Here is a 19,486-nt window from a genome sequence, read left to right on the forward strand (position 1 = left end):
GCCTCTTTTTCAAACCTTTTTGGAGGTTCTTGGAGCATTCCGGAGTTTCCCGACAAGCTTTTTGGCGGTCCTTTTCTATCTCTGTTCTTCGGTGAGTCCCTTAGGTAGGTGTTCTCACCCCTTGTTGGTTGCTCAGAGGGGCTTTTCTTTCTTTATTTTCTTCCTTTACTGTGGGCGAGGCAGTGGGGTCACCCTCGAGGGCCCTTGTGCTTGGTGCGGGCCCATCTCAAGCTCAAGTTTCTTCGTCGTCGGAAGAAGTTGAGCTTGATGGGAGCCCTGACCCATATGAGCTTAGCTCACGCATGGTTGGGGAAGAGCTATCCCAGGTTCGGGCGCAGTTTTTCATTCCCTCGGGGTTCACCTTAGAACTTCCTAGTCCCAGTTGTAATAACCTCGGAAATTTTTTTTATATAAAAAGAATAGAATAATCATTAAGTAATTAGAGAGGGGTAATATTGGAAATCATGATCTAATGGCATGATTGAAGATGCATTGATATGATAAGGGCAAAATGGAAATCTGATAAGTTTAAATATATATATATATATATATATATATATATATATATATATATATATATAAAAGATGAAATGAATTGCTGGCAGTGAGAATTGTTTGAGAAAGACACGTATGTTGGGGATTGATCAGAGGGAGATACGTAGTAGAAAAAAAAAAACCAAAGAACTTAGCCTTCAGCGGTGAGGAGGAAAGAACACTGAAAATAGAAGAAGAGAAGGAAAAGAGAGAAGAAAAGAAGGGAAAGAGAGAAGAAGAGAAGAAGAGAAGAAGGAGAAGAAGAGGGAGAAGAAGGAGGAGGAGAAAGCACAGAGGAGAATTCGGAGGTACAAAGGAGCCGGTTGTGCTGCCGGCTGAAAGGAAGAAGAAGGAAGGAGTGTAATCTTTTTTCCTCGGTGCAAGAACTTCAATATTTCTGAGGAAAAGAGGTAAGTAACTCATTTTATCTAATGTTTTAGAGATTTGAAGTTGAAAAAGGGGTAAATAGGGTCTTTGATAGGGATCCAAAGTGAGGAGGTTGGGCTTCAACAAAGTTTTTCCGATACTGCGGAAAAACTATGTCGAAGTTCCAACTTCGGTGAATTATTTTGGAGGTCAATCAGCCTCCGATGATGATGTATCTTACCATTTTGGAAATCCCTATGAGTGTAGAACATTGGGTAAAAATTTCATAGAGTTTGGAGTTTGGTATGAGGATCGAATCCGAAATGAAGTAACTGGATGTCAATCCGGATTACTGTTCATCCAGATGAAGAAGATGAAAAAAAGATGATGTTGGGTCAATCCAAGGTTCAGTAAAATTTTGGATTAGAAGGGATTCAATCCTTTCGCACACCTTGACCCTATAGCATTGGTCCAAGGTGTGTGTGGGATACTCTTGCATCATGATTCATGTAAATTAAGGATTAATTAATAAGAATAAGGAAAAAAGAAAAGATGTTAATTAAGGAGAGGAGTTGTGTCAACTGAAACTTTTATGCTTACAATTGATACGTAGGTTATTGGGCCTTGATACAAGAATAAATATGTTATTAATGCATGTTTCAGTTGGGCAAGGAACTAAGGATCAAGAGGAAGAAGTCCCCTACTGCCTTTCATAGAGTTTCGGAGGCGTATTGGGACCGTGCCGGATTGGCAAGTGAGTGGAAGTTTGTACTTTGCACCATGAGCACATTCCTTATTCATTTTCATGAATATTGCCAAGTGTGACTTGATTCCACTTGAGCTTATTGATTGATCGTTGTGGTAGATTCCTCTATATTTTGTTCTCCATGTTTGATTATTCCGTACATGCATTTGGAAAAAATTAAGAGGAATTACAGGAGGAAAAAGAGTAATATGTTGAGTTACATTGCATTCCCTGACTCCTCACTCCCAACCCTGATGTCTAGTTATGATTGGATCGTGGTCGAGTGAGTGGTAGTCTTGATTATACTCCTTTTTAGTAGAGTATTGGGAGGGTGCATTATGGTATTCATGCATGGCTTGGCAGTATCTATAGGACACCCATAGTCGATGGGGTTAGACATCGGCCTGTATGCACATAGTAGCCTTCTGGGTGGGCGGAACCCAGTTCCTTCCTAGGGGGACACGGCCCTAGGCGTAGGATCGGCCGGTCCTGCGACTTATATCTGCTTGCCGCCGGGCATAGTAAGACCCCGCGAGGTACAGTATGGCTTGTCGCCGGGCAAAGTAAGACACCGCAAGGTGCCGTTTTATATGCAGATGTGAGATGTTTTTATAGATTTCTGTTCTGCATACTGGCCAACATTTACATTATCAGTATAGTATCTTATCCTGCATATGCATGTGATAGTAGAAAGTTGTTGTGGTTCGCCTGTGGCGTAAGATCCACCTTCCGACAGCTGTCTAGTGATGACTTTGCATATTGACATCCTGATTTGCATATTTCAGTGTTATAATCTGTTGAGCATATTTATGATGTATCATTCATGTTTATTTGATTATTCTATATATGCTCCAAATGAGTTGATTGTGATTGTGGTGATACTGTGATGATTTACTCCATTTTCTTATGTTGAGTTTTGTGCACCCTGTTATCGATGACTGCTCATATGCTCTTGATGTTAGATGTATACCCTAGAAGCCAATTTTGGCTGACACATTATTAATTCTAGGACATAATTTGTACTTGACTTTATTATTATTGAATAAATGAAAGGCATCTTTTTCATTCATATTATTATTGTGTCTATGAATCGTCCAAGGAATTAATAAGATGATGATGCATATTCTCAAGAGTTGAGAATTTGAGCCATGTATCATTAGTGATTAATTTCTAAACGCTCCTGATCGATGGATCATCACGAGGACGGTGATCGATCCGATGAAATCAGTGCACACATTACTTTTCCTATGGATGGACGAGACTTGAGTCCACGGTGTAGAGACACTGAAGTAATAGTGCAGGTGCTTGTTAGAGAACAAGGGTACTGAGCATGACCAATACAAGAAGTCACTTGGATGTCTATCCACTCGTCAGTGACTTGCTTGATGTTGCAGTAGTGTGACTGGTTCTTTGACCTGCGATGCTTCGGCTACTCACAGTGAGATTATTGTAGTTTGACTGCACACATACATGGTCTCTAGCCATATGGGTCCATGCAGTGTAGATTGGCTGCAGTAGGTTCACTGTAGGAGTAGGGTATGCACCTATAAGGAATCTATCGACCTTGGTAGATGAGGAGAGATCCTATGTGATTTATAAGACTGAGTTCGTAAGACCTCGGCCGGGGCAGATTGCACAGTGGAGAAAGAGTTCTCCGCTCTCGAACTTAAGTCGAATAAATCTTGACATATGACAGATGAAGGGGTTTGACGAGTTATCCATGACCTCCGTCTTGTAGGGATCTACGATAGAAGGATTGTATCACACAATAACTGTACCTAGAGGTTCACCATTCTATTCTGCTGGGTAGCCACTACATGCTGCTAGGTGTCACTAGTGGATGGTGGGACTCATAGGGATTGTCTCGATGATCGATAAACCCTTGTGGAGTGATTGATCATAACCCTATTTGATTTTGATGAGCTCAAAGCATCTGAGTATATCTCTTGTTTACTAATGAATTTAATTGAGTGTTTCAGTAAAAATCTTGTCTAAAGTGTTTCTAGACTTGGTTCATAATATTTTAGATAAGTTAAGAAGTCAGTTTGAACCAAAGTCTGAGACTCGAGTCGACTCTGGAGTATTACGAGTCGACTCCAAGCGTATCAGAATCACTGGCACGGGCTCGAGTCGACTCCGGATCATTACGAGTCGACTCCGACTGAGAACAGACAGACGAGCAGAAAGCATCAACTCAAAACCTGTCAGCGAGTCGACTCCTGAAGTGCGCGAGTCGACTCCGATGTTTACCGAGTCGACTCCGGAGTAGTATGAGTCGACTCCAAGGAGTTACAAACAGAAAAGTCAGAGAGCGAATTTCGACCCTGAGATTCGAGTCGACTCCTGTGGAACGCGAGTTGACTCCGATGGTTGGTAGGTCGACTCCAAAGAAAGCGAGAGTCGACTCTCAGTGGTTCACAAGGCAAAAGTCAGAGAGCAGTTTTCGGACTCTGAGATTCGAGTCGACTCCCGCAATGCGCGAGTCGACTCCGAGACAGCGCGACCCCAAAAAGACAGAAGACCAAATTATTGTCTCTGAGAGCCGAGTCGACTCCCAGACAGCTCGAGTCGACCCCAAGGCAGCGCTACACCAAAAAGGCAGAAGGCCATGTTTCAGAAACTGAGAGCCGAGTCGACTCCAGAACAGTCCGAGTCGACTCCAAGACTGGACGAGCCAAAAGACAGAAGATCGGGAGTTCGGGCTCTGAGCGCCGAGTCGACTCCCAGGATTGTCGAGTCGACTCGAGTGGGCCAAGTTGAAAATTGGCTCCGTGGACTTCATGGGATGAGCCGACTCCGAAAATGCCAAGTCCGCTCCAGAAGTTGGCGAGTCGACTCCGGGTCAAGTCGAGTCGACTCCCAGTCGAAGAGGCCACTTTAATTCAAATCCGGAACAGTTGCCGAGTCGACTCCAAAAAAGCATGAGTCGACTCCCGCTACAGCCGAGTCGACTCCTGATCGCGCGAGTCGACTCCGACCCCCAACGGACATATTGTCAGGCTGTGCAGAGTGTGCAGAACGGGCAGAAAAAGGTGTCTAACGGCTAGTTTCCGTTGGGGATGGCTTAAATAGCCACAGAGGACTGTAGCAAGGCAGAGAAGCACCATTCCATTCAAAGAAATCAAGCATTCATTCTCTGCATACTTGTCTTCAACGAAAAGAAGGAAGAGCGCCATTAACTCCATCCAACTTCCTCTTCCCAGCATTTAAAGAAGCCTCCTCCTGCATTCAAGTCGACCAGACATTCCAGAGGAGACTCAAAGTTCAAGAAGCCCTACTCTACTCCAACTCAAAAGTGTTTAAGGGCTCTTAACTTCTCTCTAGTTTATATTGTAGCAAATCTGCTTTTTAAGAAGCTCAGTTTTTCTGTTTGTTTCTTATTCTTTCCATATTGTCTTTGCTTGGTTCAATCGGGGGATTGAATCAAGGGTGTAGAGGTTGGTTGGTGAGCCGAGTGTAAAACCAACGTGTAAGGGTTCGATTGTGATCCCGGAAAAATAATCGGGGTGGTTCTAGTCGGTGAGCCAGGGAAAACCGACCGAGTTCGTTGTGAGCTCGTAAAACAACAAGTTTGGTTGTGAGCTTGTAAAACAACCGGTTGTAATCCAAGGGGTTATAGTGAATTCCCAAGTGAGACTTGGGGAGCGGACGTAGGAGCAAGGGTTAGCTCCGAACCACTATAAAAGCCTTGTGTTTGTGATTGTTTGTCTCTTTCTTTTACTCTCATTTCATTCACAGCACATAGCAATTAATTAATCATCTTGGTAATGCATTAATTAGTCATCCACAACGTTTTAATTGCAAAATTATTTTAAAACCCAATTCACCCCCCCTCTTGGGTTGTCTATCTGGGCAACAAGTGGTATCAGAGCCTAAACTCTTCTATCCTAAGAGTAAAAGATCGAAATGACAACCCCATTTGGATCTTCCCATATTGAGGGTCAGTCCACCCAAAGACCCCCATTCTTTAATGGATCCGACTACTCATATTGGAAGGCTAGGATGAGAATATTCATCCAAGCCCAAGACTATGAGATGTGGACCATTGTAGTAAATGGACCATACATCCCATCCATTTATGTAGAGGGTGTCACGGTACCCAAACTCGAAAAGGATTGGGATGACCATGACATGAGAAAGGCACAACTCAATTCCAAAGCAATGAATGTGCTTTACTGTGCATTAGATAGGAATGAATTCAATAGAGTCTCTACTTGCAATTCTGCAAAAGAGATTTGGGACAGACTTGAAGTGACCCATGAGGGCACGAATCAAGTCAAAGAATCCAAAATAAATATATTAGTTCATAAGTATGAACTATTTAAGATGGATTCTAATGAGACAATCACTAGCATGTTCACTAGGTTTACTAACATTGTCAATGGCCTAAAAAGCCTTGGCAAAAACTATACTAACAGTGATCTTGTCAGGAAAATTCTTCGCTGTCTACCAAGGTCATGGGAAGCCAAGGTGACGGCAATCCAAGAAGCTAAGGACTTGAACAAGCTTCCACTTGAAGAGCTCCTTGGATCCCTAATGACTCACGAGCTAACAATGAAGCAGCACAGCGAAGAAGAGTCCTCCCATAAGAAAAAGGTAATAGCTCTTAAATCTACATCAACTAACAAAGACTTGTCTTACAGTAGCAGCAGTGAAGAAGAGGATCATGAGGGAGATGATGATGAGGCTCTTCTCGTGCGCAAGTTCAGAAAATTCATCAACCACAAGAAGTCCTATTATCAAAGGAGAGGCCCCTCAAATTCCTATCGAAAGGATAAAGGTAAGAAAAGGGAAAATGAGAGGATTGGATGTTATGAGTGCAAAAAGCCGGGGCACATAAGAGCTGAGTGTCCTCTACTAAAGAAGGGGGGCAAGTACAAGAAGAAGAAAGCTCTTGTCACCACCTTATCGGACTCCGACGCATCATCGTCATCATCGGATGAAGAACAAGAAGAAAAGGCCAATTTCTGCTTCATGGCCAATGAAAATGAGGTAACATCCGAAACACATCTTGATTTTACTTTTGATGAACTGCATGATGCATTTAATGAACTAATGATTGAATATAAGGCTATAAACATTAAGAATAAAGAGCTAAAACTAGCTAATCAATCTTACCTACATAAATGCGATAAATTAGTTAAGGATAAGGACTATATCACCAAAGAAAATCTAGAACTTAAGACAAGTAACCAACTCTTAACTCAGAAGACTAATACCTTGAGCAAAGATAATGAAAAACTAACTAAGAAAATTTCAGAACGTAAAAACAATAAACCAATCTTAAACGAGAATCTCATAAAAGACTTAAACATTCTAAAAATCGAAAAACAAACTCTAACTAAAGAACTTGAAAAATACAAACCTTTGGTTGAAAAATTTACATATAGTTCTGAAAAATTGAATATGATACTTAACAGTCAACGAGCGGTATTCAATAGAGCGGGTTTAGGGTATAAACCTAAAAATAAGCAAAAACTTCTTAGTAACTTCTTTGTTAAAGCAGGAGAAAGTAAAACTAAAAAAATAACCTGTTTTTGTTGTGGAACTGTAGGACATAAAGCAAATGTGTGCAATTATAGAAAAGGAAAAACAAAAAGAAAAGTTAAAAGGGTATGGGTTCCAAAAGGAACCAACATGACTAACCATGAAGGACCCAAGAAAACTTGGGTACCTAAGATTACATGATTTGCTTGTGTAGGAGTGTCTTGCAGCCAAGGTCAACAAAAATTGCTGGTACTTGGATAGTGGCTGCTCAAGACACATGACGGGTGACAAGGATCAATTCTTCACCCTTGAAGCTAAGAAGGGAGGTGCTGTGACTTTTGGAGACAACAACCAAGGTCACATCATTGGTATAGGTAAAGTACAAATTACCCCTTCTACTTTTATAGATAATGTTCGATATGTTGATGGTCTTAAGTATAATTTATTAAGCATTAGTCAATTATGTGATAGAGGCTATAATGTTATGTTTAAACCATCACTATGCATCATAACAAACCCAAATGACAATAGTTTAGTTTTTAAAGGAATAAGACGTGGAAATGTGTATGTTGTAGACCTTGAGGATCTTGCCAAACACAACCCATGTTTAGTTGTTAATGAAACTAAGGATAATGATGCTAGTTGGTTATGGCACCGTAAGTTAGGTCATGCAAGCATGGACACAATATCTAAACTAGTTAAAAGAGATTCTGTGATAAGTTTGCCAAAATTAAAATTTGAAAAGAATAAAATATGTGAAGCATGTCAATTTGGCAAACAATCAAGGAACTCCTTTAAATCTATAAATTGTGTCTCTACCTCTAGACCTCTAGAACTACTACACATAGACCTCTTCGGACCAACTAGAACCACAAGTCTAGGAGGAAATAAATATGGTCTAGTTATCGTAGATGATTACTCTAGATTCACTTGGGTTATGTTCTTAGCACATAAAGATCAAGCTTTTTCAGTCTTTAAAAAGTTTCATAAGGAAGTAACAAATGCTAGAGATTCTTCAGTCATAGCCATTAGAAGTGACCATGGAACCGAATTTGAAAATCAGTTATTCGATGAGTTTTGTAGTAAAAAGGGGATAACTCATAATTTTTCTGCACCTAGGACACCACAACAAAATAGAGTTGTGGAGAGGAAAAATAGAACTCTAGAGAAAATGGCTAGAACTATGTTATGTGAAAGTAACCTCCCTAAGTACTTTTGGGGAGAAGCCATTAATACTTCTTGTCATATATTAAATAGAGTTCTATTAAGACTTATAAAGAAAACACCTTATGAACTTTGAAAAAACAGAAAACCAAAGGTAAACTATTTTCATATCTTTGGATGTAGGTGTTTTGTTCATAATAATGGGAAAGATAATCTAGGAAAATTTGACTCTAAATCTGATGAGGGCATATTCTTAGGGTACTCTACAACTAGTAAAGCCTATAGAGTCTTTAATAAAAGAACCCTAGTTATAGAAGAATCTATACATGTTGTTTTTGATGACTCGAGTGATATCTCCTCTAGTAAGAGAGTTAATTTTGATGATGATACGGAAATTCTTGAAGAAAAGATTGATGAGATGACATTACAAGATAACAATCAAAAATTAATTGAAGATGCATCATCAAGCCAAGAGACTATAGTAGATCATGGGCTAACTAAAGCTTGGAGGTATGCTCACGGGCATCCTAAGGAATTAATTCTAGATGATCCGTCTCAACCTATTAGGACTAGAGCATCCCTTAGGAACTTGAATAATCATCTAGCCTTTGTTTCACATTTTGAGCCCAAACACATAGAAGAAGCTGAAAAAGATGTAAATTGGATAAATGCAATGCAAGAAGAATTAAATCAATTTACTAGAAACAAGGTATGGAATCTAGTTGAAAGACCTTCTGAATATCCAATTATAGGTACCAAATGGATTTATAAAAATAAACTTGATGAAAATGGAATCGTAATAAGGAATAAGGCTAGATTAGTAGCAAAGGGCTATAATCAAGAAGAAGGTATAGATTTTGATGAAACCTTTGCTCCTGTAGCTAGACTTGAGGCTATTAGATTATTATTAGCATATGCATGCTCTAAGGACTTCAAACTATTTCAAATGGACGTAAAAAGTGCATTTTTAAATGGGTATATTAATGAGGAGGTATATGTAGAACAACCTCCTGGTTTTGAAAATCATCAATACCCTAATCATGTATATAAATTGAACAAAGCACTTTATGGTTTGAAACAAGCACCTAGAGCATGGTATGAGAGGCTTAGCAAATTCCTATTAGAACATGAGTTCTCTAGGGGTAATGTAGATACAATACTATTTCTGAAAAAGCAAAACAAAGATATGTTATTAGTGCAGATTTACGTTGATGATATTATTTTCGGTGCTACTAACTATCACCTCTGCGAAGAATTTGCTGATTTGATGCAGAGTGAATTTGAGATGAGCATGATGGGAGAGCTGAACTACTTCCTCGGGCTTCAAATCAAACAGTCTGAAGGAGGCATCTTCATCAATCAAGCCAAATATATCAAGGAGATGCTTAAAAAGTTTGATATGGAGGGGAACAAGTCAATCAGCACCCCCATGAGCTCATCATGCAAATTAGACCAAGATGAATCAGGTAAATCTGTAGATCAGAAACTATATAGAGGTATGATAGGATCTTTATTGTATCTTACTGCAAGTAGACCTGATATCATGTTTAGTGTTTGCATGTGTGCTAGATATCAGTCTAATCCTAAGAAATCACATCTAATTGCAGTTAAGAGAATCTTTAAATACCTAATAGGAACTAAGAATATAGGTTTATGGTATTCTAAAGAATCTAGCCTAAACTTAATAGGATACACAGATTCAGACTTTGCTGGATGTAAACTTGATAGAAAAAGCACCAGCGGGTCATGTCAATTCCTAGGAGAAAACTTAATCTCATGGTTTAGCAAGAAACAAAATTCGATTGCATTATCTACTGCTGAAGCTGAATATGTTGCAGCCGGGAGTTGTTGTGCTCAAATCTTGTGGATCAAACAACAATTGGAAGATTATGGCATTAAACAAGATAAAATACCCATTAATTGTGATAATACAAGTGCCATTAATCTAACTAAAAATCCAATTCAGCATTCAAGAACTAAACATATTGAGATAAGACATCACTTCATAAGAGATCATGTACTGAATGGTGATGTGACACTACAATTTGTTTGCACGGATGATCAATTAGCTGACATTTTTATAAAACCCTTAAGTGAAGAGAGATTTAGTGTGCTTAGGAGGGGTTTAGGAGTGATTGATCCATCCTAGTGGTGTTTTCAACTAGTTCATTGATTTTGATGATTAGATTGTGGTTAATTTAGAGTTTCTTTATAATGATCATCAAATCAGATCATAACTTAGTGATTTTCCCTCATTCGGCACGAACATAGCATGATTTTTAGGTGCGTGCCAGAGTTCGAGACGACTCGAGTAAGTTTCAGAGTCGGCTCGTAAGGGGGAGTCGACTCGCACATTTACGGGAGTCGACTCGAAAACAATGGCAGCAGAGGGGGAGTCGACTCGCATACAGTCGGGAGTCGACTCGAGGTAAACAGGCGCATAAGGAGAGTCGACTCGCGCATATTTTGGAGTCGACTCGAGGTCGAGTCGACTCGCGACTCAGTGGAGTCGACTTGCAGTCGGGATCCGACTTTTTAACCCTAACTCCATCGTTTAGAAAACACATCTTTTCACCGCCGCCACTGTTCAAAACCCTAGAGCCGACTCCTAGATCGTCTCCGGCCATCCCTAAGCTTTTTCCCGTCGACCTTTCACCGTCCATTAGCGTTTTACTCCATTCTAGGTCGACCATGCCTCGTAAAACCGTTGTCCCAAGCCGGAAGAGGCTCCAACCCGCAACCGGCACCGAGCGACGTTCCAAGGCTCGGAACGATCCCGCGAGGCCACAACCTCCGGCTCGTTCCCCGCGAGGGCGGTTCCCTCGAGGCCGTGCGCCGGAAAGGCGGTCTCCACCGGGAGATACGTCGATTTCGACTATCTCTCCCGGGAGGGCTTTACGATAGGAGAGAGACTTAGGGCCCAGGGCTTAGAGTATTTCCTCACCTTAGATCTCCCCACATACTCTGGACTAATTAGGGAGTTCTACGGTACCGTCCATAGGGGCGATGGGGGTATAGAGGGCACGGTAGCCGGTGTCCCATTATTCATTTCGGAGGATATCATTGCTCAGGTCCTCCATCTTCCCCAAGTTGGGGTGGCACCCGCACACCCTGAGGATAGGACTGAGGCCCTTACGGCCATTCTAGGGCATCCACCCTAGTCCCCCTTGGATGAGGTATCCACTAGCTCACTTCCAGTTGAGGTGCGGATCCTCCTGAGCATCCTGTCTAGGTCCCTCTTCCCGAAGACTGGGCGCTTCGACTTTGTTTCTGAGAGGGACCTCGCCCTTATGTTCTATATTCTCCAGGACACCCCAGTCAACTTTCCAAAACTTATTTATAGATATCTATGTGAGCCACTAGATAGACCTAGGCTCACCCTCCCCTACGGCATGATGTTCACCCTTTTGTTTAGGGAGGCCGAGATTCCCATTCCTGAGGGGGAACCCTCTCGCGCATTGCGATGGACAGATCGCATGCGTCCGGGGACCGTACACAGGATGGGGTTTCGGAAGGTAGAGGGGACCTGGGTTAGAAAGTCTTCCACCTCCACACATACCACCAGACATTCCCCTAGTCCTGAGCCAGACTCAGATTATCCTGACTTTCCCTCCACTTCTGCTCCTACCACCTCAGCCGGACCCTCCTCCTCAGCTCCTCAGCCCATGGAGGTCCGGATCGCTCCTGAGCAGCTCCGGGAGTTGCGCCAGGAGATAGTTAGAGACCTGCGGGATGATCTACTTCGGGAGCTCCGGGGTTCAGTGCCTGCTCCCTCTCCTGCACCATCTTCAGCGTTGGTCCCTTCCTTGACAGCCGTGACTGACATGACGGCCCATGTACGGAAAGAGATCTACAACGTGAGGAGCTTGATCCAGGCCCAGTTCTCCAGTATGAGTGAGGTCACGAGCACCACTCGGAAGATGCGCGATGACATAGGACATGACATGCGCACCACTACTCAGGGGGCAGAGCGCTTGGCGAATGTACTGATCGCCAAGCTGGACACACTGCAGGAGACCCTGACTGAGCTCTCCACTACACATAGCAGGGCCACCTCATCCATTATCTCTCAGCTCGGGCATGTTACAGATGCGGTCACTCTTCTCATGGAGCAGAACAGATTGAGAGGAGGAGCCACATCCTCGAGAGGAGGAGCCACATCCTCGAGGAGACCTTAGCTGCTTTTTGCTTTATTTTGACATGTATTCCTTTTTGCTTTACTTATTGTATTCTCAAATGTATTTACATACAAATCAATACAATGAGTAGACGTATTCTCTTCAATTGTGTGCAATTTGATCTCTAATTGATTGTTTGTTCTGCTTACCTCCTTTTTGATACGATGACAAAAAGGGGAAAGAAATATTTAGTAGATATGTAAATGGAATCAACATAAAAGAACTCAAAAATGAGAATCAAAAATTAAAACATAATTTGTTCTTAGTGGATTTGGTACCTCGAGGCTCATTATCTCTCTGTTGGGGCTCCTAATGGAGTAATCTCCAGAATCTATTCAAGGGATATTCGGAGATTAGCTGAATCCTACTCAAGAACAAATTGACAGATTTTTCCTCTAAAAACCAAAAATTTCAGTTTCAAAACTTCAATGCATTAAAGAAAATTCAGAGAATCAAAACAAAGTTGAATGCATATGTTGAGGGGGAGAATCTGAATTTTTAAGAAAGCTAAATCATTAAATATATATAAGCCAAACAATTGATTGCATGATATGAAGGCTTATATAATTCCAAATGAAGGGGGAGCTTTAATTCCAAAATTTATTGTTTCACACCTTTCAAGCTTGGATAAATTAAATAACCAGACACTTGAATTCATTTATGGATTTTATTTTCCTTGTTTATTGAGCAATTCACTTTACATATACTCAATATTTTGTCATCATCAAAAAGGGGGAGATTGTGGAGTGATTGATCATAACCCTATTTGATTTTGATGAGCTCAAAGCATCTGAGTATATCTCTTGTTTACTAATGAATTCAATTGAGTGTTTCAGTGAAAATCTTGTCTAAAGTGTTTCTAGACTTGGTTCATAATATTTTGGATAAGTTAAGAAGTCAGTTTGAACCAAAGTCTGAGACTCGAGTCGACTCCGGAGTATTACGAGTCGACTCCAAGCGTATCAGAATCACTGGCACGGGCTCGAGTCGACTCCGGATCATTACGAGTCGACTCCGACTGAGAACAGACAGACGAGCAGAAAGCATCAACTCAAAACCTGTCAGCGAGTCGACTCCTGAAGTGCGCGAGTCGACTCCGATGTTTACCGAGTCGACTCCGGAGTAGTATGAGTCGACTCCAAGGAGTTACAGACAGAAAAGTCAGAGAGCGAATTTCGACCCTGAGATTCGAGTCGACTCCTGTGGAACGCGAGTCGACTCCGATGGTTGGTAGGTCGACTCCAAAGAAAGCGAGAGTCGACTCTCAGTGGTTCACAAGGCAAAAGTCAGAGAGCAGTTTCGGACTCTGAGATTCGAGTCGACTCCCGCAATGCGCGAGTCGACTCCGAGACAGCGCGACCCCAAAAAAGACAGAAGACCAATTATTTGTCTCTGAGAGCCGAGTCGACTCCCAGACAGCTCGAGTCGACCCCAAGGCAGCGCTACACCAAAAAGGCAGAAGGCCATGTTTCGGAAACTGAGAGCCGAGTCGACTCCAGAACAGTCCGAGTCGACTCCAAGACTGGACGAGCCAAAAGACAGAAGATCGGGGTTCGGGCTCTGAGCGCCGAGTCGACTCCCAGGATTGTCGAGTCGACTCGAGTGGCCAGTTGAAAATTGGCTCCGTGGATTCATGGGATGAGCCGACTCCGAAAATGCCAAGTCAGCTCCAGAAGTTGGCGAGTCGACTCCGGTCAAGTCGAGTCGACTCCCAGTCGAAGAGGCCACTTTAATTCAAATCCGGAACAGTTGCCGAGTCGACTCCAGAAAAGCATGAGTCGACTCCCGCTACAGCCGAGTCGACTCCTGATCGCGCGAGTCGACTCCGACCCCCAACGGACATATTGTCAGGTTGTGCAGAGTGTGCAGAACGGGCAGAAAAAGGTTCTAACGGCTAGTTTCCGTGGGGATGGCTTAAATAGCCACAGAGGACTGTAGCAAGGCAAGAAGCACATTCCATTCAAAGAAATCAAGCATTCATTCTCTGCATACTTGTCTTCAATGAAAAGAAGGAAGACGCCATTAACTCCATCCAACTTCCTCTTCCCAGCATTTAAAGAAGCCTCCTCCTGCATTCAAGTCGACCAGACATTCCAGAGGAGACTCAAAGTCAAGAAGCCCTACTCTACTCCAACTCAAAAGTGTTTGAGGGCTCTTAACTTCTCTCTAGTTTATATTGTAGCAAATCTGCTTTTAAGAAGCTCAGTTTTTCTGTTTGTTTCTTATTCTTTCCATATTGTCTTTGCTTGGTTCAATCGGGGATTGAATCAAGGGTGTAGAGGTTGGTTGGTGAGCCGAGTGTAAAACCAACGTGTAAGGGTTCGATTGTGATCCCGGAAAAACAATCGGGTGGTTCTAGTCGGTGAGCCAGGGAAAACCGACCGAGTTCGTTGTGAGCTCGTAAAACAACAAGTTTGGTTGTGAGCTTGTAAAACAACCGGCTGTAATCCAAGGGGTTATAGTGAATTCCCAAGTGAGACTTGGGGAGTGGACGTAGGAGCAAGGGTTAGCTCCGAACCACTATAAAAGCCTTGTGTTTGTGATTGTTTGTCTCTTTCTTTTACTCTCATTTCATTCACAGCACATAGCAATTAATTAATCATCTTGGTAACGCATTAATTAGTCATCCACAACGTTTTAATTGCAAAATTATTTTAAAACCCAATTCACCCCCTCTTGGTTGTCTATCTGGGCAACACCGATCTCTAACGGATGACGGCCTCAGTGCCGTATGCTAGGTTGAAGGGGGTCTCTCCTGTGGGCAGTCGGAACGTAGTCCAGTACGCCCAAAGGACATTGTATAAGTCCTCGACCCACTGTCCTTTGGACCGATCAAGCCTAGCCTTGAGTCCCTGCAAAATAGTACGGTTAGTTACCTCAGTCTCTCCGTTTGTCTGGGGATGGGCAACCGAGGTGAAGCGGTGGTCAATGCCGAGCTCAGAGCAAAATTTTCTGAAATGGACATTGTCAAACTGCCAACCATTGTCGGATATAAGGATACGAGGTAGCCCGAATCTGCAAATTATGGACTTCCATACGAAGTCCCGCATCTTTTGCTCGGTGATCCGGGCCACAGGCTCGGCTTCGACCCATTTGGTGAAGTAGTCGATGGAGACGACCAGGAGCTTTCTCTGTCCGGTGGCCAGGGAAAAGGGCCCCAGGATGTCGATCCCCCATTGGGCAAACGGCCAGGGGGCAATGATGGAGGTCAGCAGGGCCGAAGGTCGGCGCTGGATATTAGCGTTCCGTTGACATCGGTCGCACTTGCGGACGAAATCTGTTGCATCCCTCTGGAGTGTGGGCCAGTAATATCCTTGCCGCAGGATCTTATGGGCCAGTGCCCGACCCCCCAGGTGATTTCCGCAGATTCCTTCATGGACCTCTCGGAGAGCGTAGTCCGCCTCGGAGGGGCGGAGGCATCTGAGCAGGGGAGAAGTAAATGATCGACGATAAAGTCTATTCTCGTACAAGACATACCGGGAGGCTTGGCGCTTGATTCGGCGGGCTTCTGTCTCGTCATGAGGTAGGGTCCGGTCTTGGAGATAGCAAACGAGCCCGTCGATCCAGCTTGGCTCGGAGTCGATGCACATGGCGGGCTCAGGTTCCTCCGTGCTGGGGACCTGAAGATATTCGAGCGTTGTTCCCTTGGAAAGCTCGCTCATGCGGGAGATTGCCAATTTGGACAACTGGTCTGCCCTGAGGTTTTCCGCTCTGGGAATGTACTGAATACTGAAGGAGTTCAGGACAGACGTGAGTTCCCGCACCTTTTGGAGATACTTTTGCATGGATGGCTCTTTAGCTTCAAAGTCTCCTTGGATCTGGTTCACTACCAGCTGGGAGTCGCTGAAGGCTTTTAGGTCCTCCACTTTCAGTTCTTTCGCCAGCTTGAGCCCGGCGAGGAGAGCCTCGTATTCAGCCTCGTTGTTTGAGGCTGGAAATTCGAGGCGCAAGGCTTGCTCGGCCACCACTCCATCTGGACTGGTGAGGATGAGCCCGGCTCCGCTACCCCCCGAGGTTGAAGACCCGTCCGAGTGTAGGACCCATGGTGGCCTCGGTGCTTCCTCCGTGGATACGGGAGGCAACTCGTGGTCGTCCGGCAGGGTACATTCCATGATGAAGTCGGCGAGTATCTGAGCTTTGATGGCCGGCCTGGGCCGATATTCGAGGTCAAATTCCCCGAGCTCGACCGTCCATTTGGCGATCCTCCCCGCACGATCCGACCTTTGCAGTATTTGCTTCATAGGCTGGTCGGTCAGTATAGCTATTGTGTGGGCTTGAAAGTAAGGCCTGAGTCTCCGAGCCGAGATGATGAGAGCGAAGATGGTCTTCTCGAGCTTGGAGTATCGGGTCTCAGCATCCCTGAGAACCCGGCTGGTGTAATAGACCGACTTTTGGAGCTTATCCTCTTCCCGGATGAGGACTGAGCTCACTGCAGCTGGGGAGACGGCCAGGTATAAATAAAGGACCTCGCCCTTCTGGGGCTTGGTGAGCAGCGGGGGAGAGGCCAGAAGGCTCCGGAGCTCTTCAAAGGCTCGCTGGCATTCTTCTGACCACCGGAAGTCTTTCGGCCGCTTGAGGCTCTTGAAGAAAGGGAGGCAGCGCTCGGCTGACCGGGAGACGAACCTTCCCAAGGCGGCAACCCGCCCTGCAAGCCGCTGCACCTCCTTAACTGTTTTCGGAGGCGCCATTTCTTGCAGCGCTTGGATTTTCTCGGGGTTGGCTTCAATTCCACGTTGGGTGACTATGAAACCCAGGAATTTGCCCGAGGTGACTCCGAACGCGCACTTCGCCGGGTTGAGCTTCATTCGGTATCTCCTGAGCTTGGAGAATGTCTCGTTGAGGTCAGCTACATGGTGCTCCACCGCTCGGCTTTTCACCAGCATGTCGTCCACGTAGAATTCCATATTTCGGCCAATCTGATCTTTGAAAATTTGGCTGACCAGCCTCTGATAGGTGGCTCCAGCATTCTTCAGGCCGAAGGGCATCACCTTGTAGCAGTAGGTGCCCTTGTCGGTGATGAAGGCCGTCTTTTCCTCGTCTTCCGGCGCCATTCGGATTTGATTATACCCTGAAAAGGCGTCCATAAAAGTTAGCAGTTGGTGTCCTGAGGTGGAGTCGACGAGCTGGTCGATGCTCGGGAGGGAGAAGCTGTCTTTCGGGCAGGCCTTGTTCAGGTCGGTGTAGTCCACGCACATGCGCCATTTACCATTGGCCTTCTTTACGAGGACTACGTTGGCGAGCCAGTCCGGGTAGAAGACCTCCCGGATGAAGCCGGCTCCGAGGAGTTTGTCCACCTCCTCGGCCGCAGCCCGTTGTCGTTCTGGGGCGGAGCCCCTTTTCTTCTGCTTCACAGGTCTGCTAGTTGGCTTCACCTGGAGCCGATGGACCATGACCTCAGGGTCAATTTCTGGCACGTCCGCGGGCGACCAGGCGAAGACGTCAGCGTTGTCCCGCAGGAAGCTGACGAGGTGGTCCCTCTCGCAGGCGCCAAGGCCGGAGCCGACCTGCACAGTTAGCTCAGGAAAATTTTCTCGTAGTGGAACTTGAACAAGAAGCTCACCGGGCTCTACTTGCTTCTTCCAAGGGGTGTCCCTCGCATCGAGGGTTTCTATGGGTAATGAGGGGCCCGTTGGCTGAATCGTTGCCCCGGTTGGTCGCTTTACTCCGTGGGCCACCATGTAGCATTGCTTGGCAACCAGCTGGTCTCCACGGACCTCGCCTACTCCTTGGCCGGTGGGGAACTGCAGGAGCAGATGGCGGGTTGAAATTACGGCTCGAAGGGCGTTTAGCCCCGGGCGCCCAAGGATGGCGTTGTAGACCGAGGGCAGACGGACCACCAGGAAGTCCGTCCTCACAGTGCTCTCTCGGGGAGCGAGGCCAACCGTGACAAGGAAGCTAGCCTCACCTTCAACTGGGACTGAATCCCCAGTGAACCCAACCAGTGGGGCATTAATTCTCCGGAGATGTCCTTCTGGCAACCCCATTTTTTGGTAGGCATGATAATACAAAACGTTGGCTGAACTTCCATTGTCAACTAGGACACGCTTTACATCAAACCTATTTACAATCATAGAGATGACCACAGTGTCATCATGAGGGGTCTCGACCCCTTCTAAGTCCTCGTCCGAGAACGAGATGACTTCATCAGTGCGTGGGCGCTTCGGGGGTGCTCTCTGGGCGGCCGTTCCTGCTGAGGCCCTCCCAATCATGTTGATGGTGCCGGCAATGGGCCTGTTGTCGTCCGGATTCTCGGACGGTATGGTATTCTCCGCCGGCCTCCTTTCCTCATGTCGGTTCCTCACGAACCGGTTGAGTACTCCCCGACGGATGAGTGCTTCTATCTCGTCCCGGAGCTGGAAGCAGTCCTCCGTGTCGTGCCCACGGTCCCGATGGAAGCGACAGTACTTCCTGGGATTACGGAGAACTCCCGTGTCTCGCATAGGAGGCGGGGGTCGGAAGAAGTCCCGTCCCTCGATTTCCATCAGGATCTCGGCCCGGGGAGCATTGACAGGCGTGTAGTTCTCGTACCTCCCCGTGTACGTCCGAGGCCGTGGTGGAGACCTCGGTCGAGGAGGGGTCCTCTGCTGAGGTCGTCCCTGCTGCCGGGGCGGGCTCCTCAGCCGGGGGAGATTCTTCTCTCGACGGGGAGATCGACTCCTTTGTCGGCCGCGTTCCTCGCGACGTTTCTTCTGCTTCTTTGAGGCGGGCTCAATTGCTCCCCGCCTGGAGGCGACCGCCTCCTCGGCCTTGGCGTACTTCCGGGCTCGGGCCAGCATCTCGGTGAAGTCGGCCGGGAAGCTCTTCTCGATGGAGAAGAGGAATCGGTAGGAGCGAACCCCAGTCTTCAAAGCCGACATGGCTATTGACTGGTCTAGCTCGCGAACTTCCCAGGTGGCGGCGGTAAAGCGGTCCAGGTACTCCTTAAGGGATTCCCCCTCCTTCTGTTTGATGTCCAAGAGGGAATCTGACGTCCGTCGTTGGCGTCGGCTGGCAGCAAAATTAGTGGCGAACT

This window comes from Phoenix dactylifera, unplaced genomic scaffold (genome assembly GCF_009389715.1).
Source record: "Phoenix dactylifera cultivar Barhee BC4 unplaced genomic scaffold, palm_55x_up_171113_PBpolish2nd_filt_p 000512F, whole genome shotgun sequence".
Lineage (NCBI taxonomy): Eukaryota > Viridiplantae > Streptophyta > Magnoliopsida > Arecales > Arecaceae > Phoenix > Phoenix dactylifera.